General features: G+C 34.6%; 1 protein-coding gene across 5 annotated transcripts in view; it reads left to right on the top strand.

The window, feature by feature from the left end:
* Window positions 1–18294, top strand: part of LOC135957257 (uncharacterized) — a 99610-nt gene that overhangs the window by 59091 nt on the left and 22225 nt on the right. Inside the window, exons 1-2 of one of the 5 annotated variants that reach the window (XM_065507972.1) lie at window positions 16794–17110; window positions 17397–17645. The exons of 3 other annotated variants lie outside the window; for them this stretch is intronic. The gene's annotated coding sequence lies outside the window, so the exon portion shown is untranslated. Of the gene's footprint in view, window positions 1–16793; window positions 17111–17396; window positions 17646–18294 lie in introns of those variants that run through there. One more of the 5 variants, XM_065507975.1, reaches the window with a different exon arrangement.

The following is an 18294-nucleotide window of genomic DNA, read 5'->3' as shown; positions in this document are numbered from 1 at the left end:
GTTAAAAAAATTTCAGAATTTTTTGATCATCTCATTTGGATTTATTGTTAATATAATAGGGTTTTTGTAGTACTTTCTATCACTTTGTTCTAACTGGCGCTTTTTTGTGCTTTTCAATTCTCTTTTAAAAAGAGCCCAATATCTCTCCACTGGCCTTAGCTCCAGGCAGTTTGGAGGATTTGTGTCTGTTGGTACAAATACCACATTATTGTTCTTGTACCACTCAAGACCTTTCTTACCATAGTGACAGCATGCCAAATCAGGCCAAAAATAAATGGACACATTAAGAAGTCATGAATGGAAGCATCATATTTCGTAAACATTCCTTGATGTAAATTTCGGTATTTATTGAGTCCTTTGTAACAAATGTCTGGCTTCTTTTGTCGCAACTGCATATTGCTTGCCATACCAAGAACATTTTGGGATAATTTTCTGCTTTTGGGTGCTAAACTTTTCTACAACATTCCTTCGATTTTTAACGTTGTTCCTGGAAGCTGCGAAAAATTGCCCAGAACATACGTTTCGTCATCCATTGTGAAGCGGGTATATTTTTTGTATAAAATTTGACTTCAATTTCCGAGCTCTGTCTTAGGCCTCTAAATTTTTAGCAGAGTTCCTGCCAGGAAAGGCCCAAAAAGCCTTTTAATCTTTTTAAATCGGCATTGCCTTTAACTTTTTGTACCAAATAGTCCGAGTACCGAGCTACTGCTTTCCTACCGGATGTGTTGGCAACTCTTTTAAAAATGCTTTCTATTTATTGGCTTTAGAAACATCATGTGGACCATTCCTTCTATTTGATCCAGGTTTTCTATCAACAGACAAGTTCTCCCGATACTGTTTAATAACATTGGAATCAGTTTGACGGCAGATATTTGATTGTTTGGCCAACTTTTTGTAGGACCGTGTAGGGTTTTGTTGAAAATCTTTTAGTACGCACTTTCTTCTCGTCTTTCATTTTAATCAGATTAACAACAAATGAACATAATTGACATTAAACTTAATAACTGACATATTTTCCAAAGGTAAACTTGATAAAAAAAAAAAAAAATTAAATAATAATTGGGTTAAAAGTTTTAAGGAAAAACCTGTGTTAAGGTTTTTTCGATCTCACTCCTTATATGAAAACTTTTAGTATAACTTTTGGCTAAAACATAACTATATATTGAGGTAATGGGGGTAAATGTATTTTTTTTGGACAAAATTTATGTAATTAAATATTCATTAACAGTTTTCAATAAAAATTTTATATACATATTTCATTATTTGAATTTTCTCTTCTTTTATATTATTTATTATCTATTGTCTATTTCTCCTAATGATTTCGAAGATAGTGTCAACCAATATAAGTTAATTTTCGTTATCCAATATCTCTAATATGTCTTAACTGACAGACACTTTCAAAATCTAATGCATAAATAACAATTCAAAAAAAAATAAATCCACGTGTTTTTCCAAAACCGTTTATCCATGCATTCTTGTTTACAAAACAAAAACAAAATTTCTAAATGTTTTTTTTTTTTTTGTAAACGTGTTAAAAACGCTTAATAAGGCGTCTTAAAACTGGCAAACAATTTCCACAATAACAACAATGAAATACTCTAAACATATTTAGATGGAAGTACCTACTAAATCATAAAACTGTTGATAACGAATAGAAGTTGTTGTGGAAAACCAAATTATCATTAGCTACATACTACATATGTATGTATTTATGTATGAATGTAGGTATGTTTAATCATAATGATATTCATAGTTTTTCCTCATTTAACTCTCTCGCCGCACTCTCTATTGTGGTCTCTTATAGTAAAGCATAGAATGGGAGGAGAGGTAGAATAAAAAAAATAACAAAACAATACAATACAACGTCCTTGAAGAGTCGAGTTTTAGTCGTTAGTTAATAACTAACTGGCTGACTAACTAACTAAAAAACAAAATATGTATGTACAATAGTTTTATTATGTTTGAGTTTCTGAATAGTTAGTAAAAAAAACATGCTTGCAATAGTTATAGTAGAAATACTAATAAAATACTTTTTTGTTAGTACATGCATACATATGTACAATATATTGAGTGAGTACCAGTTAATAGTAAATGTAGTGGTGTGGTAGTTAGGTACTTGCCAGAGATGTGTGGGAAGAAACTATAAATTGTACTTAAAACTGTACGTTGGTACCAAATGGCTTCAATTATAATAAAAAATCAAGTTATTTTTGACAAATTTGGATTTCTGTTCGTTTTGTTTTCGAGTCGAAATTTTTAGGATATTTCAATCAAATTCTCACCATACAAATTTCCTCCTAAAATAAGATTTTTTGTCATATATATTTGATTTATATAGGTATTAGGGTATTCATTCGACTAATGATCGTTCGATTAATCGAATAATTTCTTACGAATAATTATTCGAACAATTTGAAAATGGCCATTTTCGAACAACGAATAACTCGAACAATTTTATGTAGAATAATCGAATAAAACGAATAAATGTTCATATATATTTAAATTTATTAAATTGCTTAAAATTTTTCATAATTTCAAATTTAAATAGGTAATAATGACTACAAAAAATGTATTGTTTATGAAATTCGACAAATAACTAAAGACAAAGGGACTTTCGATCACTGTAAATGAGTGTTCCGATATCTCCATCTATAAATATATAAATATTACTGCAAGAAGTTACAATTCTACAAACAAATCTTTGAAAATTTTTAACTTAGGACTTGAACCAATGAAAATAAAAGGTACGGAATAAAATATTTGTTATTTAGCTGGCGAAATATTAGAAGAAGCGCAATTAATAATCAAAATTTTAACTTAGATTTAAGTGGAGTTGAATGTGATGGAGAATGTGATTTTGATACGGTCATCGAAAGTGATATTGAGGATGACATTTATAATGATTACATTGATATAGATGAATATAAGTGATGTGTATATAAGTGATGTTATTAACCGCGTACGAAAGTGTTGCAAAATATTTAATAAATCGAATGATAAACACAAATATTGCAAACTAACGTTTTGTTGCAAGAAAAGCATGGAGTTCGTCTTATTCATGATTTTGAACATCGTTGAACATCTTTGTCTAACATGGTAATAAACTTTTTGTAAATGCGTCAATCACGCACTGCCTGACTTCAAATTAGCCACGTTCACTGACAATGATATCAAACTTCGGACAGATTCCCTTTATTGTGTAATTCACCAAGACCCCTTTATTAAGCAATGATTCGGCAACGTTGATAGAGCTTGATGTATAATACAATTTGTTATAAATAATTTATAAATAGCGAATAATTACTTTACTAAAGAATTAGTTACTCAATTTAAAACCCGAACTAATGAACGACAGAAAAGTTCTTAATACGTTTATATTGTATTTGAATTCAGGATCATGTCCAACTAGCTCAAATTTATTAAAGCATAGCTCCAAAACGGAAACTATAGGGTGTGCTAGTCAATTGTTTTGTAGATTGTTCGGGAGTTAATCTGATCATAATATTTCTGTTGAAAATTTAATGTTGGACTTTGTTTTCGAATGTTTTTAACATTATGAATACTTGAATTGTTAACTTTAACGTTATGTTTTGTTTTTCTTTAACAATAAAATATTAAAAAACCGACATCAAAACTTCATTCTTTACTTTTTTAAAAAAATGGAAATTATTCGAATAATTCGATTAATTTTAAACGTATGATCGAATTATTCGAACAAGTTAGAATCTCTTATTCGAATTATTCGTTTTATTCGAACAAGAGAAAAATCGAATAATTCGAATACCCTAATAGGTATCCAACGGAGATTGAAATAAAATGTTTGTTCGACATCAAATGGGATTAAAATAGAAATTTTTTATATAAAAAAATGTCAAGAAAAATAGTTATACAGGCAATTTTTCATAGAAGAAACTGTTGTACAGATAATTTTCTATAAGAAAACTGTTATACACAACATTTTCTATGGAAAAAAAAATGGTATATACAAAATTTTTTGTAGAAAAATAGTTATACAGTCAATTTGTCATAGACGAAACTTTTATACATACAATTCTCTATAAGAAAACTGTTATATGCAACATTTTCACAAAAACTGTTATACACAATTTTTTTTATATAAAAAGCAGGTTTTTATATAAAGAAACGGGTTTTTATAAAAAAAACTTTTGTTATTCTAGAAATAACTTGTGAATTGTCAATAGAATAACTATACAATACTCTATAAAAAAATTCAGTAGTTAGAAATTTGTGCTCCAAATTTTAAATATAAAGAACTGTTATACAGTCAATTTGATATAAAAAATAGTTTTTCAAACAATTTTCTATAGAAAATACTTTTGCTTTTAATACTGTTATACACATCGATACAAAAAAACTGATATATAAAAAATGTTCAAAAGAAATAACTGTTATAAAGTTCCATAGAAGAAACTGTTATACATATAATTTTCTATAAAAATTAACTGTTATACACAACATTTTCTATATCTAAAATAGTTATACACTAAATGTTCGATACAAAGAACTTTTTTATAATAAATTGCCTATAGAAATAATGATTATACATAAATTTGTTCATAGAATAAACTGTTATACATACAAAATTCTGTTTTTGTAAAAAGAAATTTGTACATAAAATTTTCGATAGAAAAAAACTATTGAATATATAATTTTCTATTGGAAGAACTGAGATCGGAAAAATCGTTTTTAAATATTATTAAATATTTTCAACAAAACCCAACTTGGTCCTACAAAAAGTTGGCAAAACAATCAAAGGTCTGCCGTCAAACTGATTCCAAAGTTATTAATCAGTATCGGAAGAACTTGTCCGTTGATAGAAAACCTGGTACAGGTAGAAGGAATGATCCATATGATGTTTCTAAAGCCAAAAAATAGAAAGCATTTTCAAGAGGTTTAAAAACATATAAAGCTCAAACAATTCTTGACAGGAACTCCGCTAAAAATTTAGATGCCAATGACAGAGCAATTAAATTGAAGTCAAATTTTATAAAAAAATATGTTCTGTTCTGGAACATTTTTCGCATCTTCCGGGTCAATATTTTTATGTTGCTGATGCTCGAGGGAATGTTGTAGAAAAGTTTAGGACCCAAAATCAGAAAATGTTCCCAAAAAGTTGCGGCAAAAGAATCCAAACATTTGTTACAAAGTGCTCTATAAATATCGAAATTTACATCAAGGAATGTTAACAAAAGAGTATGCTTCCATTCATAAGACTTCTTAATGTGTCCACTTATTTTTGGTCTTATCCTTGAAGGGTTTCCGGAGAAGGTTCATAAATTCATCGCTATTGATTAGAACTATAAAAATAATATTCTTTGTAAGTTGTAATAATAATTTCAATTAAAACTGTAACTTTAGTGGTTTCATTTTTATTAACATCTAGATTTTTTCGATCTCAGTCCTTATACAGAAATCTCTCCATCTAATTTCATAACGATAAGCTGTACATAATTGATCACAGCTTCCATATAAGTTCCAATTCCGAAAATAACTGTACACCCCTATCGCGAATCAATAATTCACATGAAATATTTTCCCTTTTCCTTTTTTCGTTCATCAACTTTGTTCACGTGAAAAAATTCCCCTTCCTGTGAAATTTTTAGATGGAATTTTGTAAACAATAAACAGCTGTTACGAAGAAAATTAACTATTGTGAATGTAAAGTTCATCGTGATATTCCCGATAGCAATTTTCCCTTCGAGGGAAATGAATATTTCATGGGAACAAAATTTCACATGTTATTGCTGATAGGGGTGGTAATGATCACAAATCTCTTAACAATTTTCATTCCATTAAATAATTTATTACGAATTAATTCATAGGTTTAATTCTTTAGAACTTCAAACATAATGAATTCATTCCTTTCTGTGTACATTCTGTTTTGTAATTCGATTCATTGTTTTGTAATGCGATTCGAAAGAAAGCATTTTGGAATTACAAAGGATAATGCAATTACAGAATAACCCCTCTTAAAGTATGAACCTAAGTCTATACTTTAAGAATTTAATGTTTCCGAGTATATGATGAGTTCTTAAAGTGTAAAAACTCTAATAAGTTCTAAAACCCATGACACAAACAAAACTCGTCGAATATTACTGATTAATAAATCTTGTCAATCAATAAGTAATTGAAATATCTATGATAAAACTCTTTTAATTAGAATTGTATCAAAAAAAACGTACGTTAGTACCAAATTGTTCAACCCTGGTACTTTATGCATACGAGTAAATAGTCACATTTATACACGTACTTTTCGAATAGTGTGGTGTTGGTGGAATCGGTGGTGATAATAATAATACTAATCATGTTTATTTTCTGTTGTTGTACATTTTCGTTCTAAATTTTGTAGTGTTTTTTTTTTACTACACAGACTTTATACTTTAGTTAGAGTTCGGACTAGACAACGCATTCTGTTTTTTGTTTTAATTTTATTTGCCCAGAAATGTATCTACTAGACATTATTTAAGAAGCATATGATTTAATGCAATTTGTTATTTTATTTTTTGTTGTTTTTTGTGAGTGTTATTATGGTGTTTGTTTTTTTTTTACATTTCGTTTTTATTTTTATATTCTAAAACGAGAGTGAGAGAACAGCAATTGTTCAAGTATTTGATTTGGGTGTTAAAGAGAGTAAGAAATAATTCTGAGCAGGGTTGCCGGATGGTAATTTTGAGAGAAAATGGAAAATTTTGATGATTTTTAAAAAAAATCGTTAAACTTTTGTTAAATGGACACATTATTTTCACATTTGTAGATCAATATGTGTTAAGAAAATATATATAACACTTCTTGGATGAAAATAAATTATTAGTTTCCAAATTATAGCTATACCAAGGCATATTTTGGAAGATTTAGGGTCAAATTCAATCAATTTCACACGATTTCATTATTTTATTATATATTAAGTTAAAATTCAAACGTTCGGGCGAAATTATTTTTGTATGAGGAGTTTGACATTTCAAAATACAAATTCTATATCAGCTGAATTACTCTTGACATCTTAATAAATGCGCCTTGGGTTAAATTTTTAGCCAAACAAATTTGTTAACTTTTCCTGTTTACTCCGTTTTCTGTTTTTGGGAGGTCTTCAAAAATAAGTTTTTAATTAAATTATATATTTTTTTTCTAAATTTTATTTATAATTTCCTCATTTACAAATGGAAAATCTTATTTTTAATTGTTATATTCTTGGAAAATTTAAATTTCATATTCTATTTCAAATAAAAAATCTGAATTTCCAATTATTCTTTTCTGAAATAAAACTGAAATATCTCATTTTGAATTATTCTTTTCTGAATTATAAATGGAGGATCTAATTTTCATTTGGCCTTTTCTAAAATTCTATAGGAAAATCTTATTTCCAAGTGTTTTTTTTCTGAATTTTAAGTGGAAAATCTTGTTCTTTTCTGAAATTGATCTAGAATATTTCACTTTCATTTGTTAGTTTCTGAATATAAAATGGATCATTTTCATTATACCCTACATTACCATAGTGGGTAGAGTATATCAATCTGCTTAGGATCATTTTCTTCAGATCGAAATTTTGAAGATACAGGTTAGGTTAGGTTTAGAAGGGTGTACACAAAGTGTACTTCCACCCAGAGACCTTGAGGTCCATTGTGATTCCCTTCGATAGAGATAGAAGAAGATAAAGATAATAGCATTAGAATAAGCAAAAAAGAAGTCCAAAATTCCGTCTGATAAAAAGAAGAAGAAAGAAAGGAAAGATTAGTCTTTTCACGGATTTGGACCTGCCGTAGAACGTCCCTTAAATAGCCACCCTATTCCCTTAATGAAACCTAGTATGTTGCTTAGTTTGCAGCCAGCAACATTACCAAGTTCATCCAGAAATCTATTTCCTAGCCATTTAAGTCTATGACCCTGTAGCATAGGGCAGTTGCACATAATGTGCTCTACTGTCTCTATCTCCTCTGCATCCCCACATACTCTACAGAAGTCCTGTGTGTCAGTGTCCCACTTTCCCTTAAAGGCTCCAATTGAGCAGTGACCGGTTATCACTCCTACTAGAATCCTGAGATTGTACCTATCCAACTCTAACAGTGTCCCAGTCGCGTTCGCATTCAGTCTTGGCCATAAGGCCCTGGACACTTTGCAATCTGTTCTACTGCACCAGGATCGATTCGTGCAGTCCCGGAATCTTTCGTAGATTACCCTGTAGTAGTGACAAATGGGTGGTCTAACAGCCCGTTCCCTAGTGTCATGGTCCAAATCGGAACCATGTTTAGCAAGTTCATCTGCTACCTCGTTACCCTGTATATCACAGTGCCCCGGCACCCAACACAATCTCACTGAGTAATGTGCCAATAGCTCCTCCAGAGCTCTCCTACAGTCCTCTACTAGGTTGGAGTGTATTAAATGACATTCCAAGGCCTTCAGTGCTGCCTGACTGTCTACATATATTGTCACTGAAGACCCCCTATTTATGTGTGTCCCTATCAACTCTGTGGCTTTCCAGATCGCGAAGATCTCTGCCTGGAAGACGCTACACTCGTTAGGGAGTCTATATGAGCGCTTAATGTCTTGGTCGACCAAATATACCCCGGCCCCCGTACCAGAATCCATTTTGGAACCGTCTGTGAAAACTGCGCACCCATCAAACAGTTGATCGGATCCAGCCCACTTATCCCTAGTGGGGAATTCTACTGGGGGTGAAGCACCAAAGCTGAAGGTTGCGACCTTATAGTCAGAGATTCCAGATGGAGTAATGCCCTGACTAACAAGACCTGCTTCATACAGTATCATAGTGTGTCCCATCCGCAAGGATTTCACTAAGGAAGACTCAGATAGTCTGAGTAAGTTCCTTGCTGCCACACTTTCAACATATATCTCAATGGGTAGTAGATTCAGGATTATATCCAACGCCGCCTGCGGGGTGCTGCCTAGGGCACCTGTGATACCCAGACATGCACATCTTTGAGCCTTGTTGAGTATAGCCCTGTAGCTACGTTTCCTCATTGCCTCCCACCACACTGTGCAGCCATAAGTAATAATAGGTCTAACAACAGAAGTGTAGATCCAATTAACCATACTCGGTCGCAAGCCCCAGTTTTTGCCAATTGAGTTCCTACATGTATAGTAGGCATTAAGGCCCCTTTTCAATCTTTCCTGCGTATTTATTTTCCATGACAGTTTATTGTCAAGGAAGGTTCCTAAATACTTGGCTCCCCCTGATAAACTCAGCTCGACGCCGTCTAGTTTCGGCAATTTGAAGTTCTCTAGCTTATACTTCCTAGTAAACAACACCAATTCTGTCTTTGATGGGTTTACACCCAGCCCGTTAGTCTTTGCCCAGGATGAGAGATCGCTAAGCGACTCCTGCATGATGTCACTGATAGTTGAGAGAAATTTTCCCTTAATCAGGATCACCACGTCATCCGCATAGGCGACTATCTTCCTACCCTTAGATTCGAAGGTCCTGAGAATAGGATTAACCGCCAGTAACCACAGTAGAGGAGAAAGAACTCCACCTTGTGGTGTACCTCTGGTAACCCGTCTTCTGATCACATCGTCCCCTAGGGTTGAATTGATAATCCTGCTTTCCAGCATTAAGATTATCCAACTCACTAGAAAGTCGTCGACCCCAAGTTCTACTAACGAGTTCCTAATTGCCTCTGTCCTGATGTTGTTAAAGGCACCTTCTATATCAAGAAACGCAGCCAAAGTATATTCCCTATGCTTCAGACTGTGCTCTATACAACCGACCACTTCATGAAGCGCACTCTCAACGGATTTACCCTTGAGGTAAGCATGTTGAGCGTTGCTAATGAGATGGGTATCTATATTGCTCCTTAGATGTAGATCTATCAGTCGTTCTAATGTCTTCAAAAGAAAAGACGATAGGCTAATAGGTCTAAAATCCTTTGGTTTCGAGTGGCTGGCCTTACCGGCCTTTGGTATGAAAACAACCTTGACCTCTCTCCACCCACGCGGCAGATACCTTCTACTGAGACAGGCCTTGAAGATATCCGCCAAGAGGAATAATGCCGTATCCGGGATATTACACAGCATCGCCGGAAATACTCCATCCGGACCCGGTGATTTATACGGGTCAAAAGATTTTACCGCCCAGGCTAGTTTTTCCCTAGTGACTATTCCCTCAATTTGTCTAGAGTCATGACTAGTTCCCTCAGGCATGTTAGCCCCCTGATCGTCAGCCCTAGTGCCTATACTTTCACAACCAGGAAAGTGTGTTTCCATAAGCAGGGAGAGTGTTTCCGAGCTAGATTCCGTCCATGAGTTATCAGCTCTTTGAATATACCCTATGACCTTTGGGTCTTTGGATAAAATTCTCCGAAATCTTGACATCTCATTGACGCTATCAACGGATTCACAAAAATTTCTCCATGAAGTCCGCTTCGCTCTTTTCAGATCTCCCTTGTATTTATTGAAGCACACCTTGTAGTTGTTCCAGTCTCCTTGTAATCCAGTGAGCTTTGCCCTATTAAAAGATTTCCTAACCGTCGACCTTTGAACTTGAAGTTCCTTAGTCCACCATTTTGGCTGTTTACGCCTGCCGGGAAATTTCATTGGGCATGATGACTCATAGCTCTCATTTAATAAACGCGTGAAATTGTTCACCGTTATTTCCAAATTGGGTGGTATCAGTTCACATAAATTAAACTGCTCAAACCCAGTACGTACCTTATCATAAAAGGTTCCCCAATTTGTCCGCCTAGGATCCCTAAATGGTACCCTTAAGGACGAGTTAAAATTCAAAGTGAAGGTGATCCTACTATGATCCGAAAAGGAACAGTCCGTGGATACCCTCCAATCTCTAACGAAATTATCATCTTGGTTCGTCAAGGTCATGTCTATAACCGCCTGCCTATCTTTGTTCCTAAACGTGGGCATATTGCCCTTGTTACAGATAACTAGATTATTGACAGTTATGAAATCATAGACGCACTCACCTCTTTTATTGATATCAGCACTGCCCCATTGGCTGTGATGAGCATTTGCATCACATCCCATAACCAGGATAGCACCTCTCCTTTTTGTATACGCCGTTAGCTCCTGCACCTCATTGCCTGGTGGATCCACTGCATCATACGGCATATACACCGAAGCCAAAGTCAGCGTCCGCTCACCCCTGGTTTCCCTATTCACAACAGTGATGTCACCGCCCCTAAAAGAATGAGAAATTATTAGTTTGAGTTCTCTCCTTGCCAGGATACACGTTCTTACCTTGTCCTCAGTGGACGGGATAAATAACGTGTATCCCGCTATCCCTAACCCGCAAACCTTATTTTGGTTAATCCAAGGTTCTTGGATCAGGGCCACATCGGTCTGGGATTTGGTGAGAAAGTTTGCCAATTCTGTTGAGGCCGCTTCACAATGATGCAGGTTTATCTGCACCACCAGCAGCCTCTTTGGTAGTGTCATGTTTCGAATACCGAAACCTGACAGTGCCAAAACCAAAATTGACAACCCCTTTCACCTTGTCCAAAATCTCGAGGGATTTACGATCCACTGCGAACCGGAAATCCCTCCCGTTGTTCTCCTTACACACCATGGAGGCTACCGCCTTCCATTGGTCTATAGGGAGATCAACATTCTGTTTTTTCAACAGTGCCAATATGGTTTCCACCGGTCTTACGGGTGGAGGAATCCATACTGTCACTATTGACCTTAATGGTAACTCTGAAGCGCGTATCACTTCAAGTTTTAAGGCTGGATTAAGGTCGCCAAGTTTCCCAACTACGGTCCTTAAAAATTCAAATGAATTTTTATTTCCGCAGTTTATGACCTTGACTCCCTTAGCCCAGTCAGCACCTTTAAAAGATACGTCTTCAGAGCTACCACTATGGAAAGCCATCTCATCCAAGAGTCTAGCCTCAAGCAGCTGCCATTGATCGGTACTGATCTTCCCATCCGGATCATTCCGATCAATAATCGCTGCCTGAAGATATACGTCCTGACTCAGGGACTTCTTTAGCTTCTTTGTTGACGAGGAAGGCTGGTCGTCCCCAGATCTAGCCCTCTTAATGGTCTCCTTTTGGTTACCCTTAAGAGTGCTAGATGGGGTTACACCAGCATTCCCCGAAGCCTTGCTGCATCCTGGTGCCTTCGATGACGAGGTTTGAGGACCACCGGATCCGTTTCCCTTAATGTTACCCATACGGGCACCCTTAAGAGAATCGGCCGGAGGATTCTTCATTCCCTTCGCACCTGACCCCATTATGGGAGGCTTCTTGTTACCATCCACAGTTCTAGCCGAAGCACCGATTTGTAGGATGGTAGAAGAGCCCCCCTCCTTAGTTGTTACCGCACTGCTAGTGGTTGGAGCTGTCGACCTTATACCCTTTTGGGTGTCAGCCAGATCGACAGCAGCTACCACTTGCTGCTCAACAGGAGAAGACTCTCCCAAGAGTACACTAACAGGGCCGTAGATTCTTTCAAATCTAGCGACGTCCTGTCTGTGCTTCTTGAGAAGGTACTTCTCCTTTGCAGTTAATGACCCAGGATCTCTCTTTCCCATCTTTGCCAGAAAGGCTAGAGATTTCCTAGTGCCATTTTTTGCCCTATCCTCTTTCGTTCGGCCTGGCTTATCAGTGTCTCGTGGAGTGGCATTAGGCAACTCCTCCACGGCGGCCTGCCGAACAAGATTGGCGACCTTAGCGCCATGTGGATCATCTTCTGCCGAACGGCTCCTTTGGTTATCCTTGTCACTAGCAGTGGGAGGGGATGTTTCCGTTATCTGATTCTGAGCAGCAATCATAGTGATCTCATGCTCATCATCAGATAACAGAGCCAACTCCTCCAACCTCTGAGTGGCACTAGTTTCCCCAAAGGAGTCTTTCGACAGTCCCAAAAGACCATCCACATCCAGTTCACTCACCTGTCCTTCATGCTCTAGAATCCGAGCATGTACGTCTGTCAGGGTTAATTCACCCTCTAGGGTGCTGTCCGAAACCCCCCCTTCCGATTCCCTAGTTTCCCTGAAATCGGAAGTCTCCTCTGTAGTTGTTGTATTTGAATTTTTAGGATCTATTTTGTTCCCACGAGTAGGCACGTAAAGACGGACCATCCACGCAGTGACGGCGTGCGTGGACTGGGCAACTACATTACAACAGCGTATTACCCTGACGCTGAGGGGAGCTGTTAGCGGTTAGTTTCTTTATACACTAACTAACCATCCAGGTCCTCGGCACTGCTACCACTCACCTTGACCTTAAGAGTGTATATGTTTCGTGACTCCCAGGTAAAGCCTCTACTATACAAGTGGCGAACTCAAGCGTGGATATCACGAGACGATATATGTCATAATAATTGACGCGACAGCTACTGGACACACTATCGCCCCAATATCTTGACAAGATGAGTAACCTTTGGTTAATACGCTCCTTTGAAGTCGCGACCTCCTTTGCGAAAGTGCCAGGAAAACATGCTCAATCGCAGAGGAGGTCTAGACCACAGAGTGTATATAAGCCCTCGCATCGCTTCAAGATCGTTACCCAGGCGAAGGTAAGATACAAATACGATGAAATTTGGCTCACACTTCTTCATTGTACTAAGGAGTGAGATCGAAAAATCTTAACATACATAAATGTTAATAAAAAAGAAACCACTAAACCTACAGTTTTGATTTTTTTATTTGGTTGAAATTATTATTACAATTCACACTTCCATTAAGGTTTTTATAGAACTTTCTGTCACTGTGTTTGAACAGGTCCATTTCCGTTTAAAATCTACCACACTTTTGGACACCTTTTTGTGCTCATCAATTCTCTTTTAACAAGATCTCTCCACTGGCCTTGACTCCAGGCAGTTTGAAGGATTTACCTCTTTTGATACAAATACCACATTATTGTTCTTGTACCACTCAAGACATCGTGACAGGATGCCAAATCAGGCCAAAAATATGTGGAAACATTAAGAAGTCTTATGAATGAAAGCTTCCTCTTTTGTAAACATTCCTTGATTTCAATATTTATAGAGCGCTTTGTAACAAATGTTTGCCATACCAAGAACGTTTTGGGAATTTTTTTTATACCCTACACCACCATAGTGGGGAGGGTATTATGCGTTTGTGCAGATGTTTGTAACGCCCAAAAATATTAGTGTAACACCCACCTTAAAGTATACCGATCGACTTAGAATCACATGTCCGTCCGTCCGTCCGTCTGGTTGGCTGGCTGGCTGGCTGTCCATGTAAACCTTGTGCGCAGAGTATAGGTCGCAATTTTGAAGATATTTCGATTAAATTTGGTACATATTATTTTTTCGGCTCAAGGTCCAAGCCTATTGAAACTGGCTGAAATCGGTCCACTATTTCACCTAGCCCCATACGAATGTCCTCCCGAAATTGGACTTTATCGGTCATAAATGTTTAATTTATATATGTATCTCCATAAATTCCGCTCCAGATAAGTTTTATATACACAAAATTCATGTCACCAAATTTTGTTACGATCGGTCCATAATTAGTCATAGCTCCCATATAGACCCGCTTCCGAAAATCACTTTAACGTGCATAAATCGCTTAAAAATGTTGGTAAACACACAAAATTCAACATAGTTAACTTTAATATAGACATAAATCACATGACCTAATTTCATGGTGATTGGTCCATAATTGGTCATAGCCCCCATATAAGACCCACTTCCGAAAATCACTCAAAAATATAAATTATTGAAATTTTAAAAGAAAAATTATTTTGCTCTTTTACTTAGTGTAGGGTATTATATGGTCGGGCTTGACCGACCATACTTTCTTACTTGTTTATTTTTGGGTCCCTCCATCAGCAACATAAAAATATTGACCCGGAAGCTGCGAAAAATTTTCCACATACGTTTCGTCATCCATTATGCAAAAGGTATATTTTTATACCCTTCACCTTCGTGAGAAGGGTATATATAAGTTTGTCATTCCGTTTGTAATTTCCACAATATAATTTTCCGACCCTGTAAAGTAAACATATATTCTGAATCATTATAGATAGCGGAGTCGAAGTCGATGACCTTCTGTCTGTCTGCCCGTCTGTCTGTTGAAATCAATTTTCTGAAGACCCCAGATATCTTCGGGATCCAAATCTTCAATAATTCTTTCAGACATGCTTTCGAGAAGTTTCCTATTTAAAATCAGCAAAATCGGTCCACAAAATGCTAAGATATGAGAAAAAAACCAGAACAACCTTGATTTTTGACCTATTTTTTACCTATATCTGGATTACTAAGACGTTAATATAGACAATATGGATATCTAATGATAGATATTACAACGACCTTTGCAACGACGTATATAAGACCATAGAAGTTGGATTTACAATGGGTCAAAATCGGAAAACATATTTTTTAACCCGAATTTTTTTTTAGCAAAACAAATTTTTTTTGAAATTTAAAAAAAATTCAAAATTTAAAGACAAAAAATTTAAATAACAATTCGAAAAAAAATTGTTTACCTAAAAATATTAAAATTTTTATTTTAAAGTATAATTTGGTGAAGGGTATATAAGATTAGGCACAGCCGAATATAGCTCTCTTACTTGTTTTTATAAAATTTGATTTCAATTTTCGTGCTCTGTCTTTGGCATCTACATTTTTAGCAGCATTCCTGTCGGTAACTTCTTGAGCCTTGTATTTTTTAAGCCAGCATTAGCTTTAACTTTTCGTACCAAATAGTCCGAGCACTGAGCTAACCGGGCTGTTTTCCTACCGGATGCTCTTTTGAAAATTGGGAGCTCTTTTGAAAATGCTTTCTATTTATTGGCTTTAGAAGCATCATGTGGACCATTCCTTCTACCTGAACCAGGTTTTTTATCCCGATACTGTTTAATGACATTAGCCAGTAGAGCGAGCTTTGGTTGTTTGGCCAACTTTTTCTAGGACCAAGTTGGGTTTTGTTTAAAATATTTAATAATTTGAGTACGCACTTTTTTCTCGTCACTCATATTAATCAGATTAAGAACATATGAACATAATTGACATTAAACATTATAACTGACATACTTTTCCAAGGTAACTTGATCAAAAAAAATATCAAATAATAATTGGGTTAAACGTTTTAAGGAAAAACGTATGTTAAGGATTTTTCGGTCTCACTCCTTGTATAAGATTTTCATTCCATTTCTAAATTCTGAATCCTATAAAGCGGAGTCGACTTACCGAGGTGCTTCAATTCATATATTGGTTGAAATCGGGATTTTTGAGCCCCTAGAAAACATAATGGTGAGATTTTTTAAAAAATAAATTATTTACCCCAAAGGGCAACATTTTTGCAAGGAAATAAACTGGCATAATTTTATATTCACCAAATTCATGAAGTGGAAACATTCTTAAAGATTTTACTATGAATTTTTGTATTTCCGAACAAAATTTGGGATTTCCTAAGCTGCCAAAAAAATATTAGTCGTTTTTAAATGCACATTCCATCATTATCTGGTTACACTGCATTGTGCTCAATTGATAAGGTGAGCGAGAGCGAGAGAGAGAGTGAGCAAGCATTCTACATTACGAAACAACATGCATAGAAAGAAAAAAACAATACACACACACAACAACAACAACAACAACAACAATAGCTACATCATCAGCACATCGTCATTACAATAACAACAAAATGTATAAAAGATACATAGATACATTCGATAGATATACGGTCTTGTAGATACGAATGAATACAAACAAAGCAACGAGTTTGAGAATTATTGTCTTTTTGGTGTTGTTGTTGTTGTAGTTATTGTATTTTGTGTTGAATGTGTTTTTCCGTTTGAATGTGTTTGTGTGTTTAAATTTTCTCGTGTATAATTTTCATAAGTTCATACTACTTGGTTTGACAAATGTTAATTTAGTTTAGTTGTGCTGCTATATTGCACTCACACTGCGCTGCGCTCGCTCACTTAATTTTTACTACTGCTCAAAACTCTATAATACACGCACCAATACCGCGCGGAGCTTAAAATTGAAAAAATAAAATAATAAATTAATGAAAAAAATAAAAAAAATTATTTAATAACAAAAAGAAAACGATTTTGATTTTTTGTTATACGTTCGCTCTTTTTATTGTTTTGTGTGTTGATATGTTTAAATACAAAAAAATATTATAATTTCCATATTAACTAAAAACGAGGTTTGACAACAAAGTTTTTTTTTCTATTTAATTTTTTAAAATAATATAAAAAGAAAATTTAAAAATGTACAATAGTTGGTTAGAAATTAAATACACTTGAAGAAAAAATAAATATTAAATGAGAAATGATGATGAAATATTAAAATAAAAAAAAGAAATGTTTAAAAAAAGTGACCGTGAAAATAAGAATGTGTGATTTTATTTTTTCCCTGAAGTTTTAATATCAAAACAATGTGTTTTTGTTTTATTTTTTTAATAATTTCTTTTTAATATTTTTCTTTTAAAGCTCAACGCAAAAAATCCATAAATCTAATTAAACAACAACAAGAAGAAGAAAAAAAGAAAAACTTTTATTTTTTCTTTAAAGTGCAAAAAAAAATTAAACGAATATTTTAAAACGAACTACGAAAATACTTATAAAAAAGTACGACTTTTTACGAAAATTTACATGAAATCTTAAATCTAGCAAGTGATTTTGATTTTGTATAGGCCTTTTTGAAACGAAAACCTAAATAAGATTTATTTTGTTTGGAATGTAGGTTTTTAAAAAAAATCTTTTAATTATCTTTATAATTTACCCACTACATACATATTTCTTTATACATATTTACCTATATTCTACTATTAAAATTTTCATTCATATTTGTTTGCCCTTTTATTCTAATTTAATTTTTATTTTCCCCCAAAATTATGTAATTATATGTTTGTTTAGTTGTTTGTTCTTCTATATTCCTACACTACACGTAAATACATTTCTATATGGTTTAATCATTTCGTCTAAAATAAATAGAATAATAGAAAGAAAAATGATTTTCGTACTCATTGCTCGATCCCAATCATCAGTGCTCTCATTTCTATATAGTTTTTGTGTTCTCTTTCTCTCTCTCTCTCTACCACCTCCAATTTTACTTAAATTCATTCATTCTGTGTTCTGTTGCTCTTTGATTTGTATTAAAAATGAAAACAAGAACAAAATTACACTGTTGCTTTACTCACTCTCCCTTTCGTCACTCTTCGCCGCCGCCGTTCTTGATCAAATTGTTTGACGTGTGTAAAGAAGTGCTGCCACATGATTTTGATGACAAATCTTCGTCATCAAAAAAATATTTTTTTTTTTTAAAACTAAATAATTGTAATTATTGTTAAAGATTTATTTTAATAAATGATGAATGTTATTGTTTAAG

Source organism: Calliphora vicina, chromosome 4 (genome assembly GCF_958450345.1).
Source record: "Calliphora vicina chromosome 4, idCalVici1.1, whole genome shotgun sequence".
Lineage (NCBI taxonomy): Eukaryota > Metazoa > Arthropoda > Insecta > Diptera > Calliphoridae > Calliphora > Calliphora vicina.
The sequence above is the reverse complement of the archived record's forward strand: the minus strand, read 5'-3'. Positions and strand labels throughout refer to the sequence as shown.